Genomic DNA, 16,413 nt, shown 5'->3' on the forward strand with positions numbered 1-16,413 from the left:
CTCAAATGTCCAAGTCCTCTGCAGGGGTTGAGAGAATTCAAATAAAAAAACAAAACAAAACCAAAAAGTCTAAGTTCAAAGTCTCATCTGAGGCAAGTCAAGTCCTTTCCACCTATGAGCCTGTAAAATCAAAAACAAGTTAGTTACTTCCAAGATACAATGGGGGTACAGGCATTGGGTAAATGCTTCCATTCCAGATGAGAGAAATTGGCCAAAACAAAGAGGCTATAGGCCTCAGGCACATCCAAAATCCAGCAGGCGGTTATTAAATCGTAAAGCTCCAAAATAATCTCCTTTGACTCCATGTCTCACTTCCAGGGCATGCTGAAGCAAGGGGTGGGCTCCTAAGGCCTTTGGCAGCTCCACCCCTGTGGCCCTGCAGGGTACAGCTCCCGTGGCTGCTTTCACGGGCTGATGTTGAGTGCCTGTGGCTTTTCTAGGCGCACAGTGCAAGCTGTTGGTGGGTCTACCATTCTGGAGTCTGGAGGATGGTGGTCTTCTTCTTATAGCTCCACTAGGCAGTGACCTAGTGGGGACTCTGTGTAAGGGCTCCAATTCCACATTTCCCCTCCACACTACCCTAGTAGAGGATCTCCAGGAGGGCTGTGCCCCTACAGAAGACTTCTGCCTGGATGCCAGGCATTTCCATACATCCTCTGAAATCTAAGTGGAGGTTCCCAAACTGCAACTCTTGCCTTCTGCGCATCCACAGGCCCAACATGACATGGAAGCTGCCAAGGCTTGGGGCTTGCAACCCTCTGAAGCAATTGCCTGAGCTAAAGCCCTTCATGGCAGAAGGGCAAAAGGGAGGCCAGCCTGTTTTCATATGGTGGCAGGAGAGAAAGCTAGACAAGAGGGAAGTGCCACACACTTTCAAACTATCAGATCTTGTGAGAACTTACTCACTATCATGAGACTAGCAAGGGGGAATTCTGCCCCCATGATCCAATCACCTCCCACCAGGTCCCTCCCTCAACATAGAGGATTACAATTCGACATGAGATTTGGGTAGAGACACAGAGTCAAACCATATCAATACCTTCGCTGTTCTCTCTGACAGGACTGCTCTTTCAGCAACTTTCTTTCTTTCTTCTTTTTTTTTGAGACAGGGTCTCCTCTGTCCCCCAGGTTGGAGTGCAGTGGCCCCACCTAGGGTCACTGCAACCTCCACTTCCCAGGCTCAAGCAATCCTCCCACCTCAGGCCACTGAGTAGCTGGGACTACAGGTGTGTGCCCTCATGCCTGGCTAACTTTAAAATTTTTTGTAGAGCTGGGGTTTCACCATGTCGCCCAGGCTGCTCTCAAACTCCTGAGCTCAAGCAATACACCCGCCTCAGCCTCTCAAAGTGTTGGGATTACAGGCGTGAGCCACTGTGCCAGTGGGCACTCTGTGTGGGGGCTCCAACCCCACATTTCCCCTCCACAGTTTGGCATCTTTAAAAGTTTCTCTGCAGATAAACCTTTCTGACAACCCTCCTTATTCTCTACTATCATGTCTCTTTGGTTTTCCAAATCACATTGATCACAAGAGGGACAATCGTTTCATTTGCTCATTTGCTCTTTGCTGGATCATTGTCCTCTTTTCTGTCTTATTTACCATTGTATCTTTGGCACATGGTACTGTGCTTACCATCTAGAAAGTACATGCACACATATACACACACACACACACACACACGCACACACACACGCACACACACACATATATTAGACAGGGTCTCTGTCACCCAGGCTGTAGGGCAATGGTGCGATCTCAGCTCACTGCAGCCTCAACTTCCCAGGCTCAAATGATCCTCCCACCTCAGCCTTCTGAGTAGCTGGGACTACAGGCACACACCACCACACCTGGCTAATATTTGTATTCTTTCTAGAGACGAGGTTTCGCCATGTTGCCCAGACTGGTCTCAGACTCCTGACCTCAAGTGATCCGTCCACCTTGGCCTCCCAAAGTGCTGGAATTACAGGCATGAGTCTCTGCACCCGCCCTATAAGATATTTCATAAATGTTTGTTAAATGAATGTATACACCTTGCCTAAGCCAGAAGACAGAAATTGGAGCACAGGGATCCCTGACAAAGGCCACAAGAAATCTTCCAAGAATCTCAAGTGATTGTGCATAATGATTAGTAATGATGACGTGTATGTCTGGGAGAGGGGATGGGTGAATTAATTGAGAATCAACCCAGCACAAAAAAAGTTCCTCACCTAGTCAGAGGCCACTTGAGAGGCCCATCTGTTGGCCCCCTAACAATTCCATCTTTCTAATATATCTCCCTCCTTCATCTGAGTAAGTGAAAGGAAGAAGAATACCAAAAAACAGGAAGAGTGGGGTGTTAGAAGAAGCAGACGGTGCACACTGGTGCCACCTGCTAACTTCTGCTGTGGCTGGGGGCTACTGTGGGGCACTCATGGGGATGTCCATTGTGGTTCAGGGTCAGAATTCTTGCCTGCCTTGTGGGAGGCTCAGATTCCATTTCTGGTCTATGCAACTTCCTTTCAGCCCACCAGCTGGCACACAGCAGAAACTCAATAGATATTTGTTGAATGATTGAATGAGCAAGGTCCTTTGATATTGGCTATCAAGGACACAGATTAAATGGTCCAACTGTGCCTTCTAGCAGTTATTTTCTCCTATACACTACCCATTTCTACAGCCTCTTCTAGCAGCTGCTGCCAGGAGACTGGTGGTGCTTGTTACGTCCTCTAGGTAACTGATAAGAAAAAGAAAAAGAGAGAAGAGACACAAAGATATTGCGTGGAGATGGGGATGGAGCGGGGAGAGCAGGACCTCCCCCAAATTCCAGAGAAACAGCTGCGCCAGGAGAATATTAACACTTCAGGTTGAAGGCATGTTTTGGACTCCACGGCCCCCACCCCAGTGTACTTCAGTCATCCGATCATTGTAACTTCTTGTCTTGGGTTATTTTCATTTTCCACACCAGTTTATCACATAGATACAGAAAACGTAAACACGTGAGTTGCCTACATTTATGTGAGTGCTACAACAAAATGATCTTTTGGCAAAAATTCCTTTAAAAACCACCATGACACACAGAGCCAGACCGATGCATTCTCTCCAGCCCCCAGTTGTATTCCATCATGGCTTAACCTCATCCCAGGTTTACTTGCTCAGTTTAGTGTTCATTTAGGATTCCAACCTGGCTGGGTCTTTTCATGTAGTCAGAAGCTTCGTAGGGCCTTTCTGGGTTCTGCTTCAGGCTGCAGAACAGCTTAGACTAGTGGCAAAGCTCTTAACTCACAGGACTTTTTCCTCTGTCCGCATTTTCAAAGAGGACACTTTCATCTCCCACTGCCATTCTAATTTGCCATCCAGATAGCTGACCTGGAAAGCTGACCCGGAAATCGCACCCATTGGTGGATTCCAGCTCTCCCGCTAGGCCTCTGGACTTTTTCTTCAGCCTCTTCTCTGTTAGGTTAAAATAGAAGAGTAGGCGAGAACGAAAACCCCGGGGCGGGGATGCGGAGGTCAGGGGCCCTGCTTTCTACCTCAGGGGTGTGTCCTCTGATCACGACGTGGTTACCTGGGCGACAGGAGTCAGTCTTCAGGCCTTTGAAGAAGCCCCCTAGTTTGAATGCTAATTTACACTTCAAAGCTCCCTCATTTTTTTCTTTTTCTTTTTTTTAACAAGGTGAGTCAGCTTGGATTTAAAGGAACTTTGTCCTTTGTTGGCCTTCGAATGGTTTTAAAGCATGTTCTGATGGGAGCAAAACCCAATTCTGAAGTAGTTTTCTCCGAGGGTCCTCCGGGAAGCCTACTGCCTAGGCCCTAGGTCTTGGCAAGGGCAGGCTGTGGGGTAACTTGGGAGCTTCCCGCATCACCGTGGGGTTGGTCCCTGCCTGCTAGGGAGGGATCGTCTCATTCCCAGGAATGTGCTCGGGGAGCTGCAAAGTGTCCTGAAGGGTTCGGACACCCTAGGAATTTCTGTCGCGCCTCCACTAGGTATTATATCCCTAGACCTCAGTCTCTTCTCCTCTGTAAAATGAAGGGCTTTCATTTTTGCCATATTATTACTACCCCTTGTACTATTATTGAGTTTCCTGTTGTTTAATGGACTCATTTTTGTTTACTTGAATACACATACAAAGGAAACGATGTCTCCTCTATAAACGGAGAACTGGCAGCACTCTTCATAAATAGAATAGATCAGGGCCAACCAGGCACAGGACCTTGAGTCTATTAGCTTTTTGGGGACCAATGGAAATGTTTTAATTGTAATTTCTTTTCAAATTAGGAGGAAAAAAATAAATATAATAGCAATGCATAAATAATAAGGCCTGGTGCCGTGGCTCACACCTGTAATCCCAGCACTTTGGGAGGCCAAGAGCATGGATCACTTAAGCTCAGGAGTTTGAGTTCAGCCTGGCCAACATGGTGAAACCCTGTCTCTACTAAAAATACAAAAATTAGCCAGACATTGTGGTGGGCGCCTGTAATCCCAGCTAGTCAGGAGGCTGAGGCACGAGAATTGCTTGAACGTGAAGGTTGCAGTGAGCCAAGATCACGCCGCTGCACTCCAGCCTGGGCAACAGAGTGAGACCTTGTCTCAAAAAATAATAATAATAATAATAAAATAAAATAAAAATAAGGCCAGGCATGGTGGCTCACGCCTGTAATCCTAGCACTTTGGGAGGCTGAGGCGGGTGGATCACTTGAAGTCAGGAGTTCAAAACCAGCCTGGCCAACATGGTGAAGCCCCGTCGCTACTAAAAATACAAAAAATTAGCCGGGCGTGGTAGTGGACACCTGTAATCCCAGCTACTCGGGAGGCTGAGGCAGGAGAATAGCTTGAACCCAGGAGGCGGAGGTTGCAGTGAGCTGAGATCGCACCACTGTACTCCAGCCTGGGTGACAGAGTGAAACTCTCTCTAAAATAATAATAATAATAATAATAATGAATCTAGCCAGGATTATATTCTTATTTATACCAATGCAATCATAAGATATAATTTTAAATAATTTTTTTGGCTGGGCACAGTGGCTTATGCCTGTAATCCCAGCACTTTGGGAGGCCAAGGCGGGCCGATCACCTGAGGTCAGGAGTTTGAGACTGGCCTGGCCAACACGGTGAAACCTCATCTCTACTAAAAATATAAAAATTAGCTGAGCATGGTGATGCGCACCTGTAACCTCAGCTACTCAGTGTAGGAGGCCGAGGCAGGAGAATTGCTTGAACCCAGGAGGCAGAGGTTGCAGCAAGCCGAGATCACACCACTGCACTCCAGCCTGGCTGACAGAGTGAGACTCCAGCTCAAAAAAAAAATTTTTAGGCAGGAGTCTCACTCTGTTGCCCAGGCTAGAGTGCAGTAGCATAAGTAGCATAATCACAGCTTACTGCACCCTCGACCTCCTGGGCTCAAGCAATCCTCTTGCCTCAGCCTCCTGAGTAGCTGGGACTACAGGTACATGCCACCACACATAGTTCATTTTTAATTTTTTTTTTTTTTTTTTTTTTTAGAGATGGGGTCTCACTATGGAGAAAGAGATTCACCAAGGCAAAAATGCTTAGGGCCCATGACAGTCCAAATGCAGCCCTGGAATGAATGAAACTGTAAAATAAACGCAGCGAAAACAGAATGGTGTTACTAAATTCTAGCTGATTCTGCCTGCTGACATCCCTGTAGTAAAGCCTCCTCCTTCTGTGTTAAAAATGGAGTTAGCGCCGGGCGCGGTGGCTCAAGCCTGTAATCCCAGCACTTTGGGAGGCCGAGACGGGCGGATCACAAGGTCAGGAGATCGAGACCATCCTGGCTAACATGGTGAAACACCGTCTCTACTAAAAATACAAAAAACTAGCCGGGCGAGGTGGCGGGCGCCTGTAGTCCCAGCTACTCTGGAGGCTGAGGCAGGAGAATGGCGTGAACCCGGGAGGCGGAGCTTGCAGTGAGCTGAGACCCGGCCACTGCACTCCAGCCTGGGCGACAGAGCGAGACTCCGTCTCAAAAAAAAAAAAAAAAAAAAAAAAAAAATGGAGTTAGCATGTGTTAGCTATTAAAGAATGAAGAGCGTTAAACTGACACTTAGTCCTTGAGAAATCAAAGAGGATCAAAAGAAACTGAAAAAGAAAAAAATGTTCTCAATCTGTGATATTTTTTTGTTGTTGTTGTTATTTAATACCACCTAAAATCGCTTGACAGGCCTTTGGCGGATCCATCCTGTACTTGGGAGACACTGGATTTGATGATGATGACAATGACAGTTATGTCTATTATATGATTGTGGTCCAGGTTTGATGTGAGTGTTTACTATATGCCAACCCCCGGGCTGGAAAATTTAATATGCAAATCTCATTTTTTCCTCACAGTGACATTGGAAACAAGGTATCATTATCTCCACTTAACGAATAAACTACAGTTTAAAGAGGTGAAGTAATTTGCCCAAAGTCACTTAGAAAATGTCAGACCTTTAGGGCTCAGTGTGATGGCTCACGCTTGTAATCCCAGCACTTTGGGAGACCAAGGCAGGTGGATCACCTGAGGTTAGGAGATCGAGACCAGCCTGGACAACATGGTGAAACCCCGTCTCTGCTAAAAATACAAAAATTAGCCGGGCGTGGTGGTGGGTGCCTGTAATCCCAGTTACTTGGGAGGCTGAGGCAGTAGAATCTCTTGAATCTGGGAGGCAGAGGTTGCAGTGAGCCGAGATTGCCCACTGCACTCCAGCCTGGGCAACAAGAGGGAAACTCTGTCTCCCACCAAAAAAGAAAGAAAATGTCAGAGCCTTAAATCCAACTTTGGCTGACCTTAAATCCCATATGTTTACTCACTAGGTTATGGTTCCTATTTTTAGTTCCCTCTATTTAACTAGTTTTATTTTTAATTAATTCTTTGAAAAAAGAATATAAAAATTGTACTTGTTTATAGTTTTGAATGGATACTTATTCTATTGAAAATTTCTATTCAAATTTTTGACGGGCACGGTGGCTTACACCTATAATCCCAGCATTTTAGGAGGCCGAGGCAGGTGGACCACTTGAGGTTAGGAGTTTGAGACCAACCTGGCCAACGTGGTGAAACCCTGTCTCTACTAAAAATACAAAAATTAGCTAGGTGTAGTGGCATGAGCCTGTAGTCCCAGCTACTCGGGAGGCTGAGGTAGGAGAATTACTTGAATTGCTTGAATCTGGGAGGCGGAGGTTGCAGTGAGCTGAGATGGCGCCACTGCCTTCCAGCCTGGGCAACAGAGCGAGACTCCTTCTCAAAAAAAAAAGAAAAGAAAAGAAAAGAAATTTTCTATTTAAATTTTGTAGTATGAAAAATTTAATGTGCAAAACAGTGGAAAGTAAGTCTCCTTTCTACTCCATCCCTAGACCCCTGGTTTCCTTCTTCAAACTGATAAATCACTCTTATCCATTTCTTAAGCATCCTTGCAAGTTAGACTATAATTGTTCAAAGATAAGTTTCAGAAAAAGGTAAAATAATGACTCTCATATAGATACAATATGAACACTTGTTAAAGATTTCATTCTACTCTTTTATCAATGAGAGAACCAGACAAATGTTAGAATCAAAGAGATGTTAGAATCAAAAGAGATTCTGAAAACAGACACATTTATAGATCAAGAGCATTGAGATGAATACATAAATAAAGGCAAATTGGTTCTTCCATGGGGTGAGGGGAAGTAAGTCAATGAAGCCTCCGTAATAACTTAAAGACAGTGAAAGGCAGACATGAAAGGATACGCTGTATGTAGACAAAATTGTTTTCCTCCCAAATCGATAACCACTCTATCAGGTGTTTAGGTACCTTTCCAGGTTAGTCTCTAACATGCCAACATAAATATATTGTAGGAGTTTTTTTTTTTTTTTTTTGAGACGGAGTCTCACGCTGTTGCCCAGGCTGGAGTGCAGTGGCGCGATCTCAGCTCACTGCAAGCTCCGCCTCCTCGGTTCACGCCATTCTCCTGCCTCAGCCTCCTGAGTAGCTAGGACTACAGGCGCCTGCCACCGCGCCCGGCTAATTTTTTGTGTTTTTAGTAGAGACGGGGTTTCACTGTGGTCTCGATCTCCAGACCTTGTGATCCGCCCGCCTCGGCCTCCCAAAGTGCTGGGATTACAGGCTTGAGCCACCGCGCCCGGCCTGTAGGAGTTTTTTATTTTGTTGTTGTGGTTTGTTTTTTTGAGATGGACTCTCGCTCTGTCGCCAGGCTGGAGTGCAGTGGGGCAATCTCGCCTCACAGCAACCTCTACCTCCTGGGTCCCAGTTCAAGCAATTCTCCTACCTCAGCCTCCTGAGTAGCTGGGATTACAGGCGCACACCACCACACCCAACTAATTTTTGTATTTTTAGTAGAGATGGGGTTTCACCATGTTGGCCAGGCTGGTCTTGAACTCCTGAACTCATGATCTGCCCGCCTTGGCCTCCCAAAGTGCTGAGATTACAAGTGTGAGCCACCGTGCCTGGCCTTGCTTAGTTTTCTGAAACAAGGTCCTGCTCTGTCACCCAGGCTGGAGTACAGTGACACGATTACAGCAGACTGCAGCCTCGACTTGCCAGGATCAAGTGATCCTCTCACCTCAGCCTCTCAAATAGCTGGGATTATAGGCACGTGCCACTATACCTGGCTAATTTTTAAATTTTTTTTAGAGACAGGGTCTCACTATGTAGCCTAGGCTGGTCTGGAACTCCTGGCCTCAAGCAATCCTCCTGCCTCGACCTCTCAAAGTGCTGGGATTATAGGTACGAGCCATTGTGCCCAGCCTATGCTGCTGTCTTTGAACACACAGGTATGGTGCCATGCCATCTACAGTGTCTGAAAAGCCTTCCCCCTCATTTATTAATATATTTCTTGACTTTTTTTAGGAAGTCTCTAAGATTCTCTCCAACTCTGTAATTGAGCCTCCCCCAACCCAGACAGAGCTGTGAAAAAAGATGTTTATAGCCAGGCACGGTGGCCTGCATTTGTAGTCCCAGTTACCCTGGAGGCTGAGGCAGGAAGATTGTTTGAGGTCAAGAGTTCAAGGCTGTAGGGTGCTCTGGTTATGCCTGTGTGCCTGTGAATAGCTGCTGCATGCCAACCTGGGCAACACAGTGAGACCCCACCTCAAAAAAAAAAAGTTTGTCTGATTCAGGGGTGGTAGATGACAATAGTTCTCCCCCATGAAGTACCCGAGAGAGACCTGAGCAGCGACCGGCCGCTGCCACACCTTCTAGGACAGGTGCACAACTGTGCCTGCAAAGGCCACAGATGTCGTGGAGCATAAGAAACCCTGACCCTAAGGAAAGGAAAGAATCAGAGGTAGGAGGTTAACAAGTGAAAAGAGACTCCAGAACACCTGTTACCTTACAAGGCCAAATGGCTAAAAAAAAAAAAAAAACAAAACAAAAAAACAGGTGATGCTGGCTAGGCCAGGAAAAATAGGAGGTGATAAAGACTGTGGCATACAGGGGTACGCATTCCTGGTGTAGAGTGGCAGCCCTGCTGAGCTCCAGCCAAGGACTACCCTGAGGGAATGTTGGCCCTGTATTGCCAAGAGCCTCATGGTTTTCTTTTCTTTTTTTTTTTTTTTGAGACAGAATTTTGATCTGTCCTCCAGGCTGGTGTGCAGTGGCACAATCATGGCTCACTGCAGCGTCCAACTCCTGGGCTCAAGCAATCCTCCTACCTCAGCCTCCCAAGTAGCTAGAAATATAGGCATGTGCCTCCATGCCTGGCTAATTTCTTTTTTTTAGTTTTATAGAGACAGGTCTCCCTATATTACCCAGGCTGATCTCGAACTCCTAGCCTCAAGTCATCTTCCCGCCTTGGCCTCCCAAAGCACTGGGAATATTTTTTGAGATTGGCATGAACCACCACGCCTGGACTTAATTTTTCAAGAGAAACCAGAAATAAATATTTTTTATTTTTTTTATTTTTTTTTATTTTTTTTTTGAGACAGAGTCTTGCTCTGTCACCCAGGCTGGGGTGCAGTGGCCGGATCTCAGCTCACTGCAAGCTCCGCCTCCCGGGTTTAGACCATTCTCCTGCCTCAGCCTCCCGAGTAGCTGGGACTACAGGCGCCCGCCACCTCGCCCGGCTAGTTTTTTGTATTTTTTAGTAGAGACGGGGTTTCACCGTGTTCGCCAGGATGGTCTCGATCTCCTGACCTCGTGATCCGCCCGTCTCGGCCTCCCAAAGTGCTGGGATTACAGGCTTGAGCCACCGCGCCCAGCAGAAATAAATATTTTACTTTCTTTTAAAAAACGTTTTTCTTTTTAGGATAGCAAAGAAATAGACATTTTAATGCAAAATTTTTTTGGGTTAAAAAGAGAGAATCTTTATATTTAATTGAAATGGGTTTTTGTTTTTTGTTTTTTTTTGAGACAGAGTCTCACTGTCTCGCTCAACACGATTTCTGCTCACTGCAACCTCCACCTCCTAGGCTTAAGCAACTCTCCTGCCTCAGCCTCCCGAGTAGTTGGAATTACAGTCATGCGCCACTATTGCCCGGCTAACTTTTGTATTTGTAGTAGAGACAGGGTTTCACCATGTTGGTCAGGCTGGTCTCGAACGTCTGACCTTAAATAATCCATCCATCTTTGCCTCTCAAAGTGCTGGGATTACAGGTGTGAGCCACCGTGCCTGACTGAAACGTTATCCATTTTTAAAGAGGTAGTTCATTCACCTTATTCACAAAATTAAAGGAAATAGGGTATAAAGTAAAAAATCCCCTCTATCTCCTCCAACCTGATCACCGTGTTACCCTCTCCAGAGATCATCACTGTCACCAGTATCTTGTATTCTTCCAGAAATGTTCTAAACATATGAGGCAAATGTTATTTTTCCTTTATTCACACAGATTATAACATACTTTTCACAGGATACTATATTTTGTCTTTTCCCCTTAAAATTTATCTTAGCCTTCTCTATCAATATATAAACAACTTCCTTATTCTTGCTTACAGCTGCCTGATATTTATTTATTTTTATTTTATTTTTAAAAATAGAAAAAAGTAAAAATAAAATAAATAGACATGGGATCTCACTATGTTGCTCAAGCTGGCCTTGAATTCCTGGACTCAAGGGATCCTCCTGCGTTGGACTCCCAAAGTGCTGGGATTACAGGCTTGAGCCACCGCTGGCATGCCTGATATTTCTTTGCATGAATGTACCATAATTATTTAGCCAGATCCCTTTTGATAGACATAGAGATTGCTTCCAAAGTTTTGCTATGATAAATAAGCCTATATTTATAGTATTTCACACATTGATAATATATCCATTGGATAAAATGCTTAGAGGCAAAACTGATAGGCCAAAGGAATTCATATTTATGATTTTGATAGATACTGACAATTTACTCATCATAGAGATTGTACACATTTACATTTCTTTTCTTTTCTTTTCTTTTCTTTTTTTTTTTTTTTGAGACAGAGTCTGGCTCTGTCACCCAGGCTGGAGTGCAATAGCGCAATCTCATTTACATTTCTATCAGGAATATATGAGAGTGACTGTGTTCCCACAGTCTCCCAAAGATATGCATTATCAAACTTAAAGAAAAATTCTTTTTTTTTCTTTTTCTTTTTCTTTTTTTTTTTTTGAGACGGAGTCTGGCTCTGTCGCCCGGGCTGGAGTGCAGTAGCCGGATCTCAGCTCACTGCAAGCTCCGCCTCCCGGGTTCACGCCATTCTCCTGCCTCAGCCTCCCGAGTAGCTGGGACTACAGGCGGCGGGTCGCCGCCTCGCCCGGCTAGTTTTTTGTATTTTTTAGTAGAGACGGGGTTTCACCGTGTTCGCCAGGATGGTCTCGATCTCCTGACCTCGTGATCCGCCCGTCTCGGCCTCCCAAAGTGCTGGGATTACAGGCTTGAGCCACCGCGCCCGGCCAATTCTTTTTTTTTCTTTCCATGCCTAATGCAGCCACGGCTCGTGGTCCCAAGAAGCATCTGAACCAGACAGCAACTCCAAAACATTGGATGCTGCATAAATTGACCAGTGTATTTGCTCCTTGTCTATCCACCGGTCCCCACAAGTTGAGAGAGTGTCTCCCCTTCATCATTTTCCTAAGGAACAGACTTAAGTATGCCCTGACAGGAGATGAAGTAAAGATTTGCATGTAGCGGTTCATTAAGATCGATGGCAAGGTCTGAACTGATATAACCTACCCTGCTGGATTCATGGATGTCATCAGCATTGACAAGATGGGAGAGAATTTCTCTCTGATCTATGACACCAAGGGTTGCTTTGCTGTATATCATATTACACCTGAGGAGGCCAAATACAAGTGGCGCAAAGTGAGAAAAATCTTTGTGGACACCAAAGTAATCCCTCATCTGGACGCTCAGGATGCTCGCACCATCTGCTACCCTGGTCCACTCATCAAGGTGAATGATACCATTCAGATTGATTTGGAGACTGGCAAGATTACTGATTTCATCAAGTTCGACACTGGTAACCCGCATATGGTGACTGGAGGTGCTAACCTGGGAAGAATTGGTGTGATCACCAACAGAGAGAGGCACCCTGGATCTTTTGACATGGTTCATGTGAAAGATGCCAGTGGCAACAGCTTTGTCACTCGACTTTCCAACATTTTTGTTATTGGCAAGGGCAACAAACCATGAATTTCTCTTCCCCGAGGAAAGGGTATCCGCCTCACCATTGCAGAAGAGAGAGCCAAGAGACTGGCGGCCAAACAGAGCAGTGGGTGAAATGGTCCCTGGGTGACATGTTAGATCTTTGTACGTAATTAAAAATAATGTGGCATGATTAATTTTTTTTTGTCAATCTGGTGAAAAATGGTACTTTGGTGTGTTTTTCATGTGTATTTCTCCTATTATGAGCATAGATGATGATCTTTTCACACGTTTAGGAACAATTCATATGTTCTTTTCATTGAATTATCTTTTACATGCTTTGTCTTCTTTTTTTTTTTTTTTTTTTTTTTGAGACAGAGTCTTCTCTATTGTCCAGGCTGGAGTGCAGTGGCTTGATCTCAGCTCAGTGCAACCTCTGCCCCCTGGGTTCAAGCAATTCTCCTGCCTCAGCCTCCCAAGTAGCTGGGACTACAAGCATGTGCTACCACAGCCAGCTAATTTTTGTATTTTTAGTAGAGATAGAGTTTCGCCACGTTGACCAGGCTGGTCTTGAACTCCTGACCTCAGGTGATCTGCCCACCTCGGCCTCCCAAAGTGCTGGGATTACAGGCGCGAGCCAACACACCTGCCCCCCCTCTTTTTTTTTGAGACAGAATCTCGCTCTGTCTCCAGGCTGGAGTGCAGTGGTGTGATTTCAGCTCACTGCAACCTCTGCCTTCCGGGTTCAAGCAATTCCCCTGCCTCAGTTTCCTGAGTAGGTGGGACTACAGAAATGCACCACCACACCCAGTTAATTTTCGTATTTTTAGTAGAGACGGGGTTTTGCCATGTTGGCCAGGCTGGTCTCAAACTCCTGACCTCAGATGATCCACCCACCTTGGCCTCCCAAGAGCTGTTGATATTTTTATCCATTTGTAGGTGCTCTTTATATATTAAGGAGATTAATCCTTTGCTGCTTGGAATAAGTTTCCTAGACTGGTACTTCGGTTGCTTTTTTTTTTTTTTTTTTTGAGATATGGTTTCACTTTGTCACTGAGGCTAGAGTTAGGTGGCATGATCATGGCTCACTGCAGTCTCAACCTCCCAGGCTCAAACGATCCTCCCATGTCAGCCTCCAGAATAGCTAGGACTACAGGCATGCACCACTGTTCATGGCTAATTTTTTTTTTTTTTTTTGAGATGGAGTCTCACTCTGTTGCCCAGACTGGAATGCAGAGGCATGATCTCGGCTCACTGCAACCTCTGCCTCCTGGGTTCAAGCAAGTCTCGTGCCTCAGCCTCTTGAGTAGCTGGGATTACAGGCATGTTACAGGCATGTGCCAGCACGCCTGGCTAATTTTTGTATTTTTAGTAGCGACGGGGTTTCACCGTGTGGCCCAGGCTGGTCTTGAACTCCTAACCTCAAGAGATCCACCCACCTCCGCCTCCCAAAGTGCTGGGATTACAAGCATAAGCCACTGCACCTGGCCAAATTTTTAAAAGAAATTTTTGTAGAGCTAGGATTACAAGCATGAGCCACCATACCTGACCAGTTCTCTCATTTCTAAAAATGTTGCATTGATGGGGTTCAGGATATGCTACTCTAATATGACCAGAATATGTCATCCCAAAATACGCTTCTATCACTGGAAACTCTCATGAAGGGAAAAAGCAGGGACTCAAATCTGCATAACAAATCTTACCCTTGTTTATGGTGTTTTTCCTGGCCACCTCACTTTTCTTCTTTGCTTCAGCAGGCAAGAGTATTTAGGGCACCTCTTGGAGATTTACTCATTTCCCTCAGTATCTCCCATGTATCCATAAAGTGTATATGTTGATAAACTTGTTTTTCTCTTAATCTGTCTTTTGTTACAGGGGTCTGTCCCAACTAAGACCGATGAAGGGTAGTGAAAAAGGTATTTTTGTTCCCCTATGACATCATATTTTAAAACATGTATAAGCCACAAAAAGCCTACAAAATCAAACTTGTTTCTGAGCCAGCAGTTTGCCACCTGTACTTGCTAGTCATAGGAAAATGGATTGGAAAACCAAGGTAGGGAGGCTATAAGTTGCATGGGCCGGAGTCATGCAGCTGTGACCATGGCGCTCACCATATCCTGGTTCAGGACAAGGGGATGCTTCCTGAATACCAACTGTCCCTGATGGCAATCCAGCAGTGAGGTGGAACCCCGCTGCTCCCACCAAATGGCCCAGTTTGGAAAAATTCATGGATGAGACTGAGGCTGAGCCTGTTGAGAAGAACCTGTGGAGCAGTAAGTAGACCAGGACTGTTTCCCTGAATTCTAATCCGTGGCCTGGGGCAAGGCATTTCCCCTATCTGGGCACCTGTTTTCTTATCCCACCCGGTGGGATGTGGTGGGGAGTGGTTATATAACACTGCAGTTGACCCTTGAACACGAGCTCGAACTGCGCAGGTCCAATTACAGGTAGATTTCCTTCTGCCTCTGCCACTCCTGAGACTGCAAGACCAACCCCTCTTCTTCCTCCTCCTCCTGAGCCTTCTCAGCATGAAGACAACAAACATGGAAAAACGTTACGATGATCCACTTCCACTTAATGAATAGTAAATATATTTCCTCTTCCCTACGATTTCCTTAATAACATTTTCTTTTCTCCAGCTTACTTTAAGAACACAGTATATAATCTCTGTAACATACAAAATATATGTCAATCAACTTTATGTTCTCAGTAAGGCTTCTGTTCAACAGTAGGCTATTAGTAGTTAAGTTCTGGGGGTGTGAAAAGTTATCTGTGGATTTTCAACTGAGCACGGGGGTCAATGCCCCTAACCCCCGCATTGTTCAAGCGTCAAGTGTAAATGATCTCAAAGTTCCCTTCCAGTTCTGAGATTAAGGGGGGCTAATTTTAATGACCTGGGACAGCCACATTTTAGAACACTTCTATCACTGGATATTTTCTGCTTAACGAAAACAACTTATACATGCACATCACTTTCCTGGAATCAAAGTCTTCCAGGTAAAACCACATGAAGTAGACAGGGCAGAGATTCTCACTTCTTTTTTTTTTTTTTTTTTTTTTTTTTGAGACAGAGTTTTACTCTTGTTGCCCAAGTGTGAGTGAAATGGCACAATATTGGCTCGCTGCAACCTCCACCTCCTGGGTTCAAGCGATTCTCCTGCCTCAGCCTCCCAAGTAGCTAGGACTACAGGTACATGCTCCCATACCAGGCTAATTTTTTTGTATTTTTAGTAGAAACAGGGTTTCACCATGTTGGCCAGGCTGGTCTCAAACTCTTGCCCTCAGATGATCTGCCTGCCTTGGCCTCCCAAAGTGCTGGGATTACAGGTGTGAGCCAACATGCCCGGCCTTCTCATCCTCATTTTTAACATGAAAAACTTAAGGCCCAGACAGATGTGGCAGTTAATAAGCAAGAAGTCAGTAGTTCTGGGTTTAAGTTCCATCTTAGAGAGTGAACAGCTATGTGACCTTGGGCCAGTAGTCACCTAGCCTCCGTTTCTTTACCTATAAAATGGAGACAAGGCTGGGTACAGTGGCTCATGCCTGTAATCCCAGCACTTTGGGAGGCCAAGGCAGGAGGATCAATCGAGTCCAGGGGTTTGAGACCAGCCTGAGCAACACGGTGAAACTCTGTCTCTACAAAAATACAAAAATTAGCCAGGCATAGTGGTACATGCCTGTAGTCCCAGCTACTTGGGGGACTGAGCTGGAAGGATCGCTTAAGCCTGCAAGGTTGAGGCTGTGGAGAGTAATGATCATGTCACTGCACTCCAGCCTCGGTGACAGAGTGAGATTCTGTTTAAAAAAAAAAAAAAAAAAAAAAAATCTGGTAACAATAAAATAACCTATTTTAGGAAGTTAGAGAGAAAATTAAGCAAGCATTATTGAATGGATCAATTA

At 45.3% G+C, this 16,413-nt stretch overlaps 1 pseudogene; it reads left to right on the plus strand.

Moving 5' to 3' along the window:
* Nucleotides 1-11,898: 11,898 nt before the first annotated feature.
* On the plus strand, nucleotides 11,899-12,648 carry LOC105496066 (small ribosomal subunit protein eS4, X isoform-like; annotated as a pseudogene).
* The last annotated feature ends 3,765 nt before the right edge of the window (nucleotides 12,649-16,413 follow it).

The sequence above is a fragment of the Macaca nemestrina genome, chromosome 12 (assembly GCF_043159975.1).
Source record: "Macaca nemestrina isolate mMacNem1 chromosome 12, mMacNem.hap1, whole genome shotgun sequence".
In the NCBI taxonomy this organism is placed as follows: domain Eukaryota; kingdom Metazoa; phylum Chordata; class Mammalia; order Primates; family Cercopithecidae; genus Macaca; species Macaca nemestrina.